Below are 5,695 nucleotides of genomic sequence, written 5' to 3'. Positions count from 1 at the left end.
CTTTCAAAATTATTTGTGTGAGTTTCTGCTTCAGGTAAGCAGAGCTCACCTGTGATTCTCTGGATCATTTTGTACCAGCTCGGACAGCGATTCGCTCTGCGACCTCGGTCCTCTGAGAGAGTCAAGAAAAGCCACGGTTTTTCAGTGTGTGTGTATGCATGTGTGCGTGCGTGAGTGTGTGAATGTGTGAGTGTGTGCATGTATGTGTGAGTGTGTGCACGTGTGTATATGTGTTTGCACATGTGTATGTTTGTACATGTGCGTGCATATGTGCATGTGTCCTGAGTGTTTCCATGTGTGCGTACGTGTGCATGTGTGCATGTGTGAGTGTGTGCATGTGTGTGAGCATGCACACATGTGTGTGCATGTCCTTGTGTGCACGTGTATGAGCGTGCATGTGTGCGTGAGTGCATGTGCATATGCACGTGTGTGTCCGTGTGTGTGCGCAAGTGTGTATATGTGTGCTTGCACGTGTGTATGTTTGTATATGTGTGTGCACATGTGCATGTGTGTCCTGTGTGTGTTTCCATGTGTGTGTGCATGTGTGAGTGTGTGTGCACGTGTGTGAGCGTGCATGCATGTGTGTATACATGTGTGTGCACGTGTGTGTGTCCATGTGTGAGCGTGTGTCCGTGTGTATGTTTGCATGTGTGCGTGTGCGCATGTGCATATGCACATGTGTGTGTTTGTGTGTGTGCGTGTGCACGTGTGCATGCATGTGCGCACAGGGTGACGGTGCTCATCTCTGACGTGTTGGAGCGGAAGCCAGGGCTCTGCAGAGTGTCTCGTGGGAGCCGGCCTCGCACCCACTGACCTCCGGCGTAAGGGTGTGGAATGGAACGGACCGGATGGCGAAAGAGGAAAAGTCCAGTGCAAAGGTCCGATGACGTGGCGCTCGCGCTGAGAGGGGTCATCAGCCATGGGAAGGGACTGGCCAGGTTTTGCTGTAGACAGAGGGGTTAGGGTGACTGTGATCTCATTAGGAATTGAGTGTAAATTGGAGTAAAACGTTTTTTTCTGTTGTTAACCTTTAGCTCTCCCTTCTGACTTGCAGTGAGGGCTTCATTTTTCACTAGCGAGGATGGGATACATTTTTCCTTTGGGAAAAAAATCTAGTCCAGGATGACTGCAAATCGTGCACGTGGAACCTGCTCACATCTGATTGACACTGCCCCCTCCACCGGAGGGAATCTTTGCACCGGACACTGTGATGTGTGCTGTACAGGCAAACACCGCGTTCGACCTGGTACCCAGCCTTCGAAACAGGTACCCTAACTACTGCCACGCTGCAAATGACAGAGCCGAGACGATGGTGCCCAAGTAATTCTTGGGGTTTATCCACAGTTCGCCCACGTTCCACAAAAGGCTCCTATGTAAGGCCACTGCCTGGCCGGATAGGGGACGTGGGCGGTGGAGACGGGAGGTGAAGATCTGGGGTGGTGACTACGTCACATTTCAGAAAAATTCTTGGCCAAGAGCTGTGATTCAGAGTTGCCCTTGAAAGAACGTGGACCCTGTCGCTCAGGTTAAGTTGCACTGTCGTCAGAACCGGCTCTCCAGTCTCGGGGTCTGTCCGGCTCAGGCGAGCATCTGCCACAGGTCCGAGGCACTGCTGTCGGGGAGGGGGCTTGGGGTCCCAGATTCTTTAATGTCACGGCTCCAGAAGATCAGTCCCAGCTTCCCGTCAGCACTGTGTGTGTGGGGGGGGATGGGGGGGGATGATACCTGGGGTGTTGTCTTCGCATTGGGGTCTGCTCGGTCCAGTCATGTGTCCTCCTGGATGTGGCACCTGACACTTTCATCCACGGCAGATTGGCCTGAATTGGTGGCTTGGCCCTGCCCAACCGCAGCAGAATGGAAGTGGGTGAGAGCACACAGAAGCCTCGCTCAACCTGTCCCTGAACCAGTGACGATAAATACTACTTTTATTATTTTTTTAAAGAATAAAACATTAAAAGAACTTATGCCCATTTTTATATAAGTATTTTTTCATCTCTTACTGAAAGAATACTTTTTACTTTGTTTTAAATATTATACCTATGCATATGACTTTTTTTGATTAAGGGATCTATGTGGAAAATGCGCTTATGATATCACACCGTGAGACAGCTAAAACATATACTAAAAATTATAATGCACACAAAGTCACTAAAATGACATTTTCCATTTTAAGTAATATAAAAAAATAAGATACCAATACATTCAGAAGGACCCTCATCCTGCAAAACAGCAACTAATACGCTTTTAATTGTATTTATGGATTTGCACAAAGTAAAAGAAATCTCCGAGAGGCATACAAATAATCTGACTTAAAACTCAAGCTGATAAAAGTAAGTGTCACTGTGACTTCTATAAACAAGAGGCTGAGCCTTGGGCCATTAACAAGGTGACAGAGGAGAACTTGAACTGGTTTCAGAATAAATTAGAGATTCTGGAAGTTAGCTAAAAGGTCCCACTTTGGTAATACCCCCGATTCCAGACAAAAGTGAATGCAGATTCTCTTGGAAGCAAACAACCACAGTTTGGGTCTCTGGATATCCACAGATGAACTGCGTCCACGTACAAGATCCCAAGAAAACATCTCAAACCCACAGGAGAAGAAACGACCTTGAGACGAAGGCAACATAAATAATGCACGTAGTTATCAGACACAGAATATAAAACAACTATAAGAAAATATTTAAAAAGATACAGCACAAAATATAAAGTCGCAAAACTCCAAATTAAACTACTGCATTAAATGTCAGCCAGAGCTCGTGAGAATAATTGTGGATCGGCAGATATATGAAAGAGAGTAATACGGGCTGTAATAAAAAGCAACAAGTTGATAGACACATGAAATAGAAGTTTAGAGAGAAGATGGAAAGAGAGAAAGTCAAACCGATACTTAAGTAGGGGAAGGAGAGAGAGACAGAGAGAGGCAGGGAGCCAGAGAGGAAGGGAGGGAGAGAGGGACAAGGAGAGGGAGAAAGGAAGAAGTAAGGAGGAAGGGGGGCAGGAAGAAGCAAGAAATACTTTTGCAATCCCTTTCACCCATGAAGGATGTCGGGAGGCGGAAATTTCCACGTGTAAGATAAACAAGTCATAGGCATGCCACGTGCAGCACAAGGGATATAAAAGTAACACTGTATCAACTGTGTGGCGACAGAATTCTCGTGGTCACTATACATGGTGAATCATTCAGGAGTACACCCGAAACCGATTTAATATCGTCTATCAGTTATACCTCAATTAAAAAAAACCTCGCAGTCGCATCTTCTCACATAGAAATGCTTTAATAAAGGCTTTCGTCACTGACTGTTTAAAAAAAAGAATGTTTTTCTTAGATTTTAGTAAAACTATAGACAGAATAGCAAAGAAAAAACAAAGTTAATTAAAGCAGTGAGAAATGATGTCATTTGCAAAGAAATGTCAGTTTGAAGGACAGCAAATTTAAAACAGCGAAAAGAGAAGCCAAAAAAAAAAAAAATGGTTGAGTAACATCTTCAAAAGGCAACGAGGTAATGGCTATGAAAAGCAGATTTTCCGACAGGGTGAGGGAAAAACAGCTGTATAAGATTTTTAAGTGATGTCAGTGAGGCATGATCGCATGGACTGCCAAACGCTGTGTACACGACAGCGGTCCCCGACCTTTGTGGCACCAGGGACCGGTGCTCCTATGACCATCAAATGCAAATGGTTGAGTAACATCTTCAAAAGGCAACGAGGTAATGGCTATGAAAAGCAGATTTTCCGACAGGGTGAGGGAAAAACAGCTGTATAAGATTTTTAAGTGATGTCAGTGAGGCATGATCGCATGGACCACCAAATGCTGTGTACGCGACAGCCGTCCCCAACCTTTGTGGCACCAGGGACCGGGGCTCCTGTGAGCATCTGATGCCTGATGGTCTCAGGCGGAGCTGAGGCGGTGATGCTGGCGCTGCGGAGCGGCTGCAGATACAGATGAAGCATCGCTCACCTGCCGCTCACCTGCCGCTCGCCTCCTGCTGTGCAGCTCAATTCCTAACAGGCCATGACCGGTACCGGTCCATGTCCATGGCCCAGGGATGCGGACCCCTGCACTAGAACGTCCACAGCAGTACTGTGTGAAAGAGCCACCAAGAAGAAACTACACAGCTGCCCATTTCCTTAGAATGAATACATAAATTCAGGCATAGTCACAACATGTAACACTATTCATCTGTAAAAATGAGAAAATGCAACAGATTGAGGAATCTTACAAACACAATGTTGGGTTAAATAAACTGGACACAAAAGAAAACACATTTGTGATTCTAATTGAAACGGAGTGCACAGTGAGCGTTTGGAATGCTGATGCTGTTCGGTGTGTTTCTTTGTTTTTCTTCAGGGTGTTGGTTCCATAGATGTGTTCAATTTGTAAAAGTGTATCAAGCTTTAAACTCGACTGTACATCTATTATACTTCAAAAAGACTTTTTAGAAAAAGGATCTGAAAGTTGGAAGAACAACACATCTGTGTATGTGTGTGTAACAGGAAATTAAAAAAAAAGCTTAGGGGGCTGTATATTAAAATCTTGTCTGTATTATACTAATATTAGACAAAAAAAGACTTAATACAAAGATATCGTATGGGATAAATGTACCAAGAATCTAAAAGATGATAAAATAAATATAAAGCAATACACAAGTAGCAAATGAAACCGACAAATTTACTATCAAATTGAAAGTTCTCAGCATGTCTAAATTATTGAAATTTCAAGGTGATTGAACTTTAGTCAGAAAAGAGATACTTTGCAGAATGATATTAACAAGTTTTGATTTACTAGAATGATATAGATAGAACCCTGCACCTGTGTGTCATATACAAAATTTAACTTCTTACTTGGCAATATGCCAAGGGGCATAAAAAAGTGGAAGATTTAATATTAGTCCACAGAATAAGTAAATTAGAAGTGCGTTAAAGAGGGCATAAGAGAAAAATCTCCACTCAATAGAGAGAAAACACACAGACACACACACACACACACACACGTGCTTGAAATAATGCCTAGGTAAAAGAAGAAATTACAATGTAAATGTAAAAACATACTTGTAACTCAAAAAAAAGCGCAAGTAGAATATACCAATACTTGTAGAACCCAGATAAAGTGACGCTTAGAAGAAAGAGCCGGCATAGAATACTGCGTAAGGAAATGGGAATGAGGGAGAGCTCGAGGGCGAGGCATACACTTAAGAAAGTTAAAAAGATAACGGAATGTACCTTAGAATAGCTGATGCTGGGGGGAAAAACTGTGAATGAATAAAACAGAAAACTGGGCACAAAGGAAAATCAAAAAACAAAAGCTGCTTTAAAACGAAGATTAATAGAACACGAACCTCTACCGAAGTTGAGGAGCTGAAGAAGGGGAAAAGCTAAAAATAACTATGAAGAAGGATGAAAATTGGGAAATGATAGAAGTCATCAGATATTAATATTTTAATAAGAAATTATATGGCAACAAATGGGACAACTCTGACAGAATTCGGGAGGGTTTTTAGAAAAAAAAAAAACCACGACATTCTAGAAATCTTAAACCATTCAAAAAGCTGATTCTGTAGCTACATGTCCTGTCAGGAAGAAAATAATGGGATCGAAGTTTTCAAGGCTGAGTTCCACCAACTTTTAAGGAACAGATTGTTTCAATATTGTACGACCACTTCCAAGGAAATAAAAAATGATTATTCAGTTCATGAGA

This window comes from Pteropus alecto, unplaced genomic scaffold, assembly GCF_000325575.1.
Source record: "Pteropus alecto unplaced genomic scaffold, ASM32557v1 scaffold21, whole genome shotgun sequence".
In the NCBI taxonomy this organism is placed as follows: Eukaryota; Metazoa; Chordata; class Mammalia; order Chiroptera; family Pteropodidae; genus Pteropus; species Pteropus alecto.
Note: the sequence above shows the minus strand (reverse complement) of the source record.